At 58.1% G+C, this 10413-nt stretch overlaps 1 non-coding gene across 1 annotated transcript; it reads right to left on the bottom strand.

The window, feature by feature from the left end:
• Window positions 1-4165: 4165 nt before the first annotated feature.
• Window positions 4166-4238, bottom strand: TRNAM-CAU (transfer RNA methionine (anticodon CAU)). Its single transcript has one exon. It is a non-coding gene; the product is annotated as a tRNA-Met (tRNA).
• Window positions 4239-10413: the final 6175 nt, after the last annotated feature.

Genomic DNA, 10413 nt, shown 5'->3' with positions numbered 1-10413 from the left:
ACAAGGGCCCCTTTCCACTGCAAGAAGATTTGCAGGTTTTCCTGGGATCCAGGTGCGCAGAGGGAAGCGCAGAAGAGGTTGCAGCTCAGATGAGGTTCCTGAGGGGCAAGGCTGGGGCTCAGCTCTGTGTGTGCTCAGCTCTCTGCTGTGGCTATGTCCCAGCCCTGCCCCAGGGCATTTTTTCCCTGCCCAAGGCCTGGGGCGTCCACCAGCCTGTGCAAGTGGAGCGCTTGGTCCCCTCGGCAGGCAGGACAGAGGCCGGGGGAGCAGCGTGGCAACAATGAGGCCCGGATCCCGGTGCCCAAAGTGTCTTGGCAAGGCCCCCCACTGCTCCCTCCCTGCACCCCCTCTGCCTGTGCTTTCCCACCTTGTGCCCTTGGTATGGCAGGTAACAGGGAGCTGTTTGCCATCCTCTCCTTTGTGCGGCTGGCAGCGCTTCAGTCTTCTAATCTGAAGGTCCCAAGTTGGAGTCTCAGGGACAGCAGCCCCTTCCCCAGCACCACTGCCTGCTCCACAGGCCCTCAGCCCTCCCCACCAAGGTCTGCTGATACCAGTGCTTGGAGGAGAGACCTGGACCAGTGCAAAGGCATCAGGAGTAATGGGAGAAGGGAATACAGCCGTGCACAGGGGGATAAACAGGATGGACTCAGCAGTGAGCACACCTGAGAAACGACCTAAATGCATTCATTAGTAATGAGAGAGACACGTCCCTCTCTCATTGGGAAGGTGGGAAACAGCCTGGAGGAGCAACAGGGAGGCATCTGGACAAAGAGTGCGAACATGGCACTGACTCCAGGAGGCCCAGCCCAGCCCCGGCTGCACGAGAGGAGCTGCAGAAGGTGCGGAAAGGTCTCCTCTCCAGGCTCATTTCTGCCCCAAAACGCCTGCACCTGTTGGAGCCCCATGCCCCTGGGGAAGTCTGAGCAACTGGACCGAGCTGAACAGCGCTGGCCTGGGGCTCCAGCAGGACTTGGGAGCCACCCGGAGCCTCCCCTGCGGGTGGAGCCCCTTCGAGAGGAGCTGGGAGGTCGGCGCAGAGAGACGAGGTTTTAGCAAGGGCCAAGGGTTGTGTCCCAGCTCAAAGGTTCAGGAGAGTCCTGGTGTTGCCCACGAAAAGGAGATGCAGCAGACACTGCCTGCACAGCACAGCTCAGCTCAGCTCAGCTCCAGGCGTGGCTGCAGGACGCAGGCGAAAGAACCACCTCACTCCCAGACGGGCGTGCAGGCACCAGGCGGTGCTTTGCCCCAGCAGCGGGAGTCCAGCGCTTCCATTTCCACCCGGAGCGGACAGCGGCTTTCCCGCGTCGGGGCTCACGACCTCAGTGCTACAAGTAGGGCGGCCCAGATCCCGAGGGGTTGAAACCAGAGACCTGCCTGCCTGGACCATTCTAGAAATACAGCCCGCTCCTGGTCAACCATCTCCACAGCATCACCACGAAGAGAAGAATGGCTGATCCTGCTTTGCACGACGCAAGGAGATGTCCACGCCGAATGTCTTTGCACACAAGGCTCCTGAGGCCACACAGCCTGTGGGCAAAAACACGAACGGGAATGGGGTTTGTGACCTCAAAGGTAGCTGCTGTTCTCCCCATTCCCAAGCCCCTCCCGACCTATGAGGCTGAAGATGGCTGCTTATTCCCAGTCCCTTATTCCCAGTTCTTTATTCCTTATTCCCGGTTCCAACGCCTGTGCTTGCCACAGAGCCCCACGGTCCCAGGGAGACCAGAACAACTGGACTGAGCTGAAAAGTGCCGACCCAACCTGGGGCTCCGGCAGGATTCAGGAGCCCCCGGAGCCTCCCCTGCGAGTGGAGCCGTAGGGGGAGGCATGTCTTTTTTTTTGTGTGTGTGTGTAAAAATATATGTCTCTCTATATTATATAAGTCTGCACTCTTCATATTACACCACATAAAGAAAAACCTTCCCCCATTACAAAAAACTGCACCCGCGCGCTCATACAAAGGCCAGCTGGCCGCCCAAACCAATCACATCATCCGCAACACACACAACAACTAAGTCTGTCCTGGTCCCTCAGGCCAGGCCACAATTTGTTTCTACCCCTGCCCCGCTTGCGGGGTCACATACTCAGTCCTTCACTGCTGCTGTCACTGTCACGAGCCTCGGTTTTGCTTGTCCCTTCGTCTTCTTTGCTACCTTCAACCCCCTCTTCACTGGCAGGGTGGGGGTTGGATGATCCTGTGCCATGTGTCTCTGTGCCAGGGGACTTTGGCCCCCAGCTGTGCTGCTGCTTCCCTGCTGTCCCTGAGCTGGGGGAAGCTTGCGAGGAAGTCCTGCGCAGTCACTCCTGCATGGGCCAGGTGGGAGTGACACAGCAGCAGTGGGCAAGAGCAAGAGACGGGTCCCTAACCCTGCCCAGCGGCTCGGGAGCCAGGATGGGGAGGGGGCCCTTCTGTGCATCGCTGCAGTGGCGGCTGCTCCACGAACAAAGCCCATTGCTTGCACAGCCGGGCAGGACCTGTCTGCAGCCCCCGCTGCCCCGGGATGGCAGGGAGAGCAGCAGCAGCAGGGGCGGGAGCAGGGGCAGGGATATGAGTCTAAGCACAGAGAGCCGGGTGGACTCAGGCCATCTTCGGGGACTGTAGAGAAGTCCGCAGAGGTTCCTGAGGGGTAAGCCAGGACAAAGAGGGGGGCAGCTGCACCACTGAGCGCCCAAGGGATGCGCCTAGAGAGAGAAAGAGAAAAAGGACAGAAACCTGCTCCCTTCCTGGCGTGGGAGAGGTGGGGGCAAAGACGCAACCCCCCAGGTCCCGCAGCCCAGTAGCAGCAAGGCTGCCACCTGCACAGGATTGTCAGAGCCCCCTTTTGTCCTTGCTCATCTGAGCTGCAGCCTCTTCTGCGCGTCCCTATGCGCACCTGGATCCCAGGAGAGCCTGCAAAGGCTGGTCTGGGAGAGTTGTCTCCTTGGGAAATTTCCTGTCAATTAGACTGGCTCGAAATATGGAAGCCAGTGTGAGAGGACTTCCTACCGTGTCCTAATTTTCGACTTCTGACAACAGGACTTATAGCAAGACTGTACTGGGGAAAACCTGTCCACTGAAAACTTGGCTGCTGAGCGGAGCAACAGGAGCTGCATCGAGCTCTAGCTCTGGTGCATAAAGAAAGGCTTCATCCATCCATGTTTGATTCCCTGTGGCTTAGACAAGGATTGAGGCATCATCTCTCTAAAATCCTCTGTTGTGTCTTAACCCGCCTTAATCTTTTTTTCTGCTAATGAAGATTTCCAGTTTTCTGCAGAGCACAAACCGTGCAAGTCGGGGAGTTGAATGTCTTGACTGTGGTCTGCTGCCCCCGCCTCCCTGGAGCCCGTCCGTGCCCCTGAGATGGGGCAGGAGACTGGCAGGGAGGGGGGCAGTGCTGCTTTTCAAGTGGTAAACCTGCCCTTACCTGCAAGCTGCATCGTTGGCAGGTTGCGACATTTTGTGAAAGAGGATTACCTGGAGAGCTGGAGGTGTGCAGGGCAATGGGCTTGTCTGCCCCACTGCAAAGAGGGAGGCTCCTGGTCCCCAGCTGCGTTTTTGCTCCGTGGCAGTGTCCACGCTCCCCTCTGGGCTGTGGGTCTGATCCTGAGCCTGGGAGGAGATCCTCCCAACCCCTGTGTTTCAGATGGATCCTGGGAAAAAATTGTCCCAGGAACCCCTTGTAACAACTCTCTCCGTTGCTTCAGTTGTCCTGGGGGTTTTCCCACGGCAGGGTGGTGGGTGGGAGGTCCTCTCGCAGCCAAGGCTGTCTCTATCCCATAGCCAGAGCTACAACCCCAGATTTTTTCCTGCAAAGTGGGGCAGGGATCTCTCTGCCAGACCACTGCCTGATGGAACAGAAGTGCAGTCAATAGAAAAAGGAAAACCCACTCATTCAACACAGGGCTCGAACCCAGGACCTGAAAATGAAGAGTCTCATACTCTACCAGGTGAGCTGGATGTGCATGTGCTGTGCCTCCTATAAGGAGGTCAAAGGCTGCAGCACAGAGCAAAGAACAAGAGGACGGGGTGGGGGGACAGTGACTGGGCAGCAGTGTGGGCTATGTCAAGGGGGGAGACAGACACAGCACCCTGTGTTTGCAGCCCAGTACCCAGGGCTGTAGGCTGAGGATCTGGGCAGCCTGAGATGATGCCTGGAAAGCAGCTGCAGGAGCAGGGCAAAAGGGCTGCCCTCTCTGAGGCTTGAACTCAGGACCTTCAGATTATGAGACTGATGCGCTGCCAGCTGCACTAAGAGGGCACTGGCTTACTCCTATGCTGAGCTGCTGTTTGGTGCAGCTGGGATATGCTGGGACCTAAACTAACTGAAGTAATAGTAGTAAAACTAATACCCAGAGTAGTAGCAATATTAGTATTTCTATTAGCAATGCTATTGCTATTATCATACTTGCAAATTTCCCATCAAGAATGACCGGCTGGGAGGGACTTAGGCTCCTGTGGTGGCCGGGCCAACCCCATGCCCCACTACCCCTGCTGTGCTGGGTCCAACCCATCCCCACCCCCTGCAAGGTCCGACCCACGTCCACACACCGCTGCAGGTCCAACCCCATCCCCCTTCATCAGATCCAAACTCCTCCTCCCCACTTCCCCCGTGGTAGATCTGACCCCATTCCTCCTCCCCTGCTCAGCTGAATCCCACTCCCTGCATCCTTGCACCATGCCCCTGGAGGAGTCACTGGGCTGTGCCAGGAGCTTCCCAGGGACAACCTTGAGAGGGTGATGGGGGGCTCCAAGGGGCTTCATCCCCTCTGCCCTTAGTGTAGCTGTGGCCTGCTCCACTCTGGCCCCCAGCCCTGGGTCCCGCTGGGCAGTGCAGGGCCGGGGCTGGGGTGAGGCTGAGGGGTCAGCGGACTCATGGCAGCCACCAGTGCCAGGCAACATACCCAGGCACAGGGGAAGGGGCAGCCTAGCCCATGTCCACCTGCCTCGCCTCTCCTCCCTGTCCCTGCCAGCTGTTCTGTGGGGCATCTGGGTTGGATGGCAGGGAGGCGCTGCCACCATGCCACACCACTTAGCACTCAGGCATAGGGCCAGGCCATGTTTCCCACCGCGAAACATCCCAGGCACTGGAGCATACTTGGGCCTGTGCAGCCTGGGCAGAGCAGTAAATCACCACCTGCCCTCTCTGTGCTTACGCACAGTTGGCCTAGAGCGAGACAGGCAGACAGACCAAACTTTTTATTGTATTAAAATATTTTAATAGCAGTAGTAGTAACAGTAATAACATTACTGCTAGCATTGCTATTATCATTACAATTATTATAGCAATAGGATTATTTCTATTTTATTTTTATAAATTCTAATACTACCAATCATAATAATAAGTAGCATAATAAGTAGCAGTGATAGCAAGAGTCATAATGACTACTACTGTCCTTATGTAGAGGCCTCTCACAGCCTTTCCAGACAGGTTCAGTACAGCTCAATACCCACACACCCAATGTCTCAGAGGAAGGGTTAGAAACAGGAACCCCCCTGACACATGTAGCAGAAGGGGGCTGGAGGTGGGATTCCCGCCCAGCTCCGTGCGCCCAGCACTAAAGCCGGGAGCCCGAGGAAAGAACGTGAGCAGAGCGCAGGCAGTCGTCCGCCCAACCCCCCACAACGAGTGGCTGTTTAAATTCATGTCGGGGCACTGGAAAAGAGAGACAGCAAGCTTCCCTGGACCAGAAGGAGAAAGGGGACATGAGTCTAATGTGCACTCACACCCACGTGTGTCTCCCCTGGCCTGGGTCCGGTGGCTGTCCCTAGTGAGAAGACAGAGGCAGCTCGAGCTCTGGGTGGCTCCTGGGCACATGAGCAGGGGCTGACAGTTGTGCCCTCAAACCCAGCAGCTCTCCCAATCTGCCTTGCCCGCTAGCTCAGTGGCCCAGGGGGACCTGCCTCTCTGCTCTCACACCGCCTGTTTGGCAGGGCAGGGAGAGGCGGTGCTGCCGGAGCGGGAGTCGGGTCCCAGGGTGTCACCCAGGATGTCTCTGGGGCCTTGTATTTTCTCTGGAGAAGACCAAGAGAAGCCAAATCACGTTCCCCCCACAATATGCATTGTACGGGGATACTAATGATCAGAGAAAATGCCACAGACATGCTGCATTTCACCAAGAGGATGACTCGGGAGTGAAGGGGGCCGGGGCGAAGGGGAGGTTTCTGTCCCCAGGAGACCCCTGCGGAGCGCGGAGTCACTCTGAGCAGCAGCTGTACCCAAGTGGTGGCAAAAGTGAAGGATCCCACTAAAGGAGCCCCAGGGACAGTGAGGGAAATCTCTCCTGGCATTAGGCAACTGCAGCCAGGAAGGACAGAGGCAGAAGTGGGGGAGCCTCACGGTGGCAATGAGACACGGATCCCGGTGCCTGGAGTGTCCTGGCAAGACCCCCCCGCCACTCCCTGCCTGGGCCCCCTCCGCCAGCCCTTCCCTTGTGCCCAGGCTCAGGGGAGCGTGGGGAGCTGCTTGCCATCATCTACTTAGTGGTGTCTAAGTCTCCTAATGTGAAGGTCCTGATTTCAAGTCTCACAGAGAGCAGCTCTTCTGCCTGCTCCTAAAGCCCTGCTCCGGGCACCACCTCCTGCTCCACGGGCCCCCAAGGCCCGCTGATACCAGCACTTGGAAGCAAGTCCTGAGCCCTGCTGCTTCCCCCACCCCAGCCCCTTCATGGGGTTTCATCCCCCACCCGCGCAGCCCAGCCTGAGCCACTTGAATGGCAGGAAAGAGATGTCCTGGGGCTGGGAGGTGCCTTGCTGCAGAGCGGGGTGGCCCGGGGAAGGGACCTCTCTGCCAGAGCATTGCTTGAAGGAGGTCCGCTAACAGAAACAAGGTCAATAGACAAAAGCCCACCATGGGGCTTGAACCCACAAGATTAAGTTTCATGCTCTACCAATGCAGGTAGACAGGTGCAAAATTCACTGCCAAGTATGATGTCAAAGCAGGTAGCAGACAGGTGACAGCCCATGGGCAGCAGGGGACAGGGCTGGGCATGTGGAGGGCAGAGGTCGGCAAAGGACAGGGCAGCACCCTGTGTTGGGAGAAGAGGTGCCAGGGGCATGCGCAGGCCCTGGCAAGGAGGGATAAGGAACTCGGCACCCAAAGGTGGTGCCTGGGAGCATCTCAGGACCTTCAGCTTTTAAGGCCGGCTGCAATAAAAGGTGCCTTGCTCCCCACCTCCGTGCCCTTGTGCTGTGCTGCCGTCAGGCTGGGAGGGGTTGCAGTCCCCCTTCTCCTTGCAGGCTCTCACGGCTGGGGGCAGTCTTTGTCCCCCACCCCCATGGTACCAAAACAGAGAGGGGGAGGAAGGGCTTTCCTGGTGGGAGTGGAGGGGCTGCAGCAGAGCAGTGCAGAGTGGAGTGCAAAGACTAACGGGTGCTAGCAGCGCTGTCTGGGGAGGAGCAGAGATGCAAGGGCAGGAGAGGAAGGGAGAGGAAGAGGATGTGCCCAGGTCAGGGCTGTCTTGCCCCAAGCCGTGTGCTGCCTGCCGAGACCCAGGAGTGAAGTTTCTGTCCCCAGGAGGCCCCCGTGGAGCACGGGGACAAGGGTCTTGTGTCTCTGAACAGTAGCTGGACCACCGACAGGGGCAAAGCTGTTACATACTGGCACAGGAGGCCCGGGAACCATGAGGGAAATCTCTCCTGGCATGAAGCAACCCCAGCTGGGCCGGACAGAGGCAGAGGGAGCAGCACGGTGGCACTGACACCTGGATCCCAGTGCCTGCACCCCCCCCACTCCCACCCTGCTCCGCGTGCCCAGAGCTCAGAGGGGCTGGGGGGTCTGTTTTACATCACTGTCTTAGTGCAGCTGGCAGCTCCTGCGCTTCCTCATAAGAAGGGTGAGAGTTGTAGCCTGACCGAGGGCAGCCCTTTGGCCAGGTCCTAAATCCCCTTCCCAGGGACCATCTCTTGCTCCACACGCCCTCAGCCCTCACTCCTCAATGCCCGCTGATACTAGCGCTTGAAAGCAAGGCCTGTCATGGAGGCACATGAGGTGTCTCTGCCGTGAAACCTCCTGAAGCCAGAGGAAAGCATTGCCTTGGGTCTGATCGCACTGCCCAGGAGCACCACTGTTGTCCCGCTGCCACGCAGCCGGTCCGGAGCGGGGCCGCGCGGGCAGTCTCCACCGCAGCTCTTTCCAGGGCTGGGCTCTGCGTGTGCCCCGCTCTCTGCTGTAGGCACATCCCAGCACTGCCCCGGCACATTTTTTCCCCGCCCAAGGCCTGGAGCCTCCCCTGACATGTGGAAGCAGAGCAATTGTTCCCCTTGGCAGGCGGGACAGAGGCAGGGGAGCAGCGTGGTAGCAGCAACACCCGGTGCCCGGAGCTTCCCGGCGAGACACCCCGCTGCTCCCCGCCTGCGCCCCCTCCACCAGCGCTTCCCGCTTTGTGCCCGGGCTCCAAGCGGCGTGGGAGCTGTTTGCCATCGTCTTCTTCGTGCAGGCTGCAGTGCTTCAGTCTCCTAATCTGAAGGTTGCAAATTGGAGTCTCAAAAGAGCAGCCCTTTTGCCTGCCTCTAAAGCCCTGTCCTGGGCACCACCTCCTGCTCCAAGGCCTGCTGATAGTAGCACTTGGAGGCAAGGCCTGAGCCCCACTCCTGATCCCCATGGGGCCCCAAATGTCACAGCCCCCAGCCCCCTCGCAGGGTCTTGCCCCACATCTGAGACTGTACAGCCCAGCCTGAGGCACATGAATGGCAAGAAACAGATGTCCCGGGGCGATGCGCTGCTGCAGAGCAGGATGGCCAGGGGAAGGGATCTTTCTGCTGGACCACTGCCTCAGGGAGGTACAGCAACAAAAGCATAGTCAATAGGAAAGGAAAAGCCACCACCTTTGGCTCGGTCCGGGAGCTTCTGCTTCCCCGGGAGTACGGGGCTCCAACAGGCCCGGGTGTTTCGGGGGTGGGAGCAGAAGTGAGGAAATTTCTGTGCACCTCCTGCAGCTCTGCTCATGCAGCCGGGGCTGGGACGGTCGTTTGGACAAAAGCCTCCTGGAGCCACTGCCACGTTCCCACACTCCACCCAGATGCTTCTTTTCTGCTCCTCCAGGCCGTTTCCCACCTTCCCTAAGAGGAAGGGACTGACGGGAGTTGTTTCTCAGGTGTGCTCACCGCTGAGTCCACCCTGTGTATTCCCTCGGGCACGGCACTGCCACGTGGCCTTTGGTTTCCTTTCTCCCATTACTCCTGATGCCTTTGCACTGGTCCAGGACAGGCAGACTCTTTGTCTCTAGGCTGCCTGTCTTACCGCATTTGTCTCTGGCACACTGGGAAGACCTCGGGGCACCTGACGGGATCTCATCTTTCAAGTGCGGATTGGCCAAGGTCTTGTCTGCTCAGTGATCCACTGTCCAAGGATTCACTCCGTCAAACCACTTCTCAGGCTCGTTCAGTGCCGAGTCCTCCCTGCTCATCCCTGTGCTTGTGGCGCTTGCCCTGCAGAGCATCCCGCAGGAGTGTCCATGGAGCGAGTGGAGGAGCAGGGGCAGAGCGCAGCTCTCCCTGCATGGGGTGTGTGGACAAAGAGCTGAGACATGGGTGTTGGATCCCACCTCATCCCCTTTGTTTCCTGCCTCCAACAGAGCCCTCCCGGGCACAGAAAAGCTCTTGGCCAAGCAAAGACTTTCAAGGTTTCCATGCACTTCTTGTGCCCCAGGACCAAGGACCCACAAAGGTGAGGCAGAGCTCAAAGGCCAGCACAACCCACCACCAAACCCGCCCGCTCCCCTCCCCAGGCACTGGCACAGAGTTTGGATAAGGGGACAATGGCAGCTCCCTCTGGGGTCAGGAAACACATTCCCACCTGTCCTGTTTTTGCCTGTAGGCTATGGGGGTCTCAAGAGGGTTTTGTGCAGACGTTGGGTGTGCATCTCCCATTGCATTGTGCAGAGCACCATCAGTCCTTCTTATCTTTGTGGAGATGCTGCCTGCGAAGCTGGTGACATGGTTTGGAGCCTGTGCCAAGGAGCAGGCTGTATTTCTAGGACTTCCCCAATGGTCCAGGGAGGGAGGTCTCTGGTTTCGAGCTCTCAGGATCTGTGCTGCCCAGCCTGAGGCAGGAGAGCTGCTCCCGGCTCCAGTGGAAATGGAAGAGCTGGACTTTCTCCAAGACTGCAGCACTTTGTTCCCAGGGGAAGTCTTAGTGTCCCCTCTCCACAGTAAGGCTGTCTGGTGAGTAGCTGCTGGGTTCCCTTTCCTGGGTGCGCCCAGCCTGCAGATTTGGTTTGTGGATGACCAGAAGCAGAAGTGCTGCCCTCTGTGAGGCTCAGACTGAGGACTCTGAGATTAGGAGACTGATGTCCTGCATTACATATGATAAGAAACATCTCCTTTCATGACTGGCCTCAGAACAGGGCAAAAGAGCTGCCTTCTCTGAGGCTCAAAGTCAGGACCCTCAGATTATGAGAAAGATGCACTGCCAGCTGCACTAAGAAGGCACCTAC

Source organism: Crocodylus siamensis, chromosome 15, assembly GCF_052110815.1.
Source record: "Crocodylus siamensis isolate JL-2025a chromosome 15, ASM5211081v1, whole genome shotgun sequence".
NCBI classification, from domain to species: Eukaryota; Metazoa; Chordata; order Crocodylia; family Crocodylidae; genus Crocodylus; species Crocodylus siamensis.
The sequence above is the reverse complement of the archived record's forward strand: the minus strand, read 5'-3'. Positions and strand labels throughout refer to the sequence as shown.